This window comes from Penaeus monodon, chromosome 28 (assembly GCF_015228065.2).
Source record: "Penaeus monodon isolate SGIC_2016 chromosome 28, NSTDA_Pmon_1, whole genome shotgun sequence".
Taxonomy (NCBI): Eukaryota; Metazoa; Arthropoda; class Malacostraca; order Decapoda; family Penaeidae; genus Penaeus; species Penaeus monodon.
The window spans coordinates 2,353,785-2,354,271 of record NC_051413.1 but is presented as its reverse complement, the minus strand read 5'-3'; positions in this window follow the sequence as shown (position 1 = coordinate 2,354,271).

Here is a 487-nt window from a genome sequence, read left to right as displayed (position 1 = left end):
GTAGTAAAAGTAATCAAACAATTTAAAAATCATTGTAGATTCCGGAAGATGAGAAGTCAATCGTCAAAAGATCACCGTTTTCTGTTTAATAAAACTTTACTATAAATAACAAAAGGTTAGACTATTTAGCATTGAACTCGACCAAAGTTGCTGTTCTGTGTAAAATACTAAATAAAGAATATTTAATGTACTAGGAGAAACAGTGAGAGCGAGATTAACTGATAAATAAATATATAGTCAGATAAATACAAAGTTTGGCATTCTCATGTGCATTACAAGCTCAAATCACACACATTCAAAAATAAGCAAAAGAGTAAGTAATAATCACACCGTAACCCGTAAAAACAAACAAATAGACAACAAAAACTACTCATCCTGTATTTATTTTATCCGATGAAACGATTTCTCGCGTAAAATCCTCAGTACAGAGAAAATAAATTTATATAAAAAAGTGAGGTGCTACTAATCATTAAAACAAAATCATACT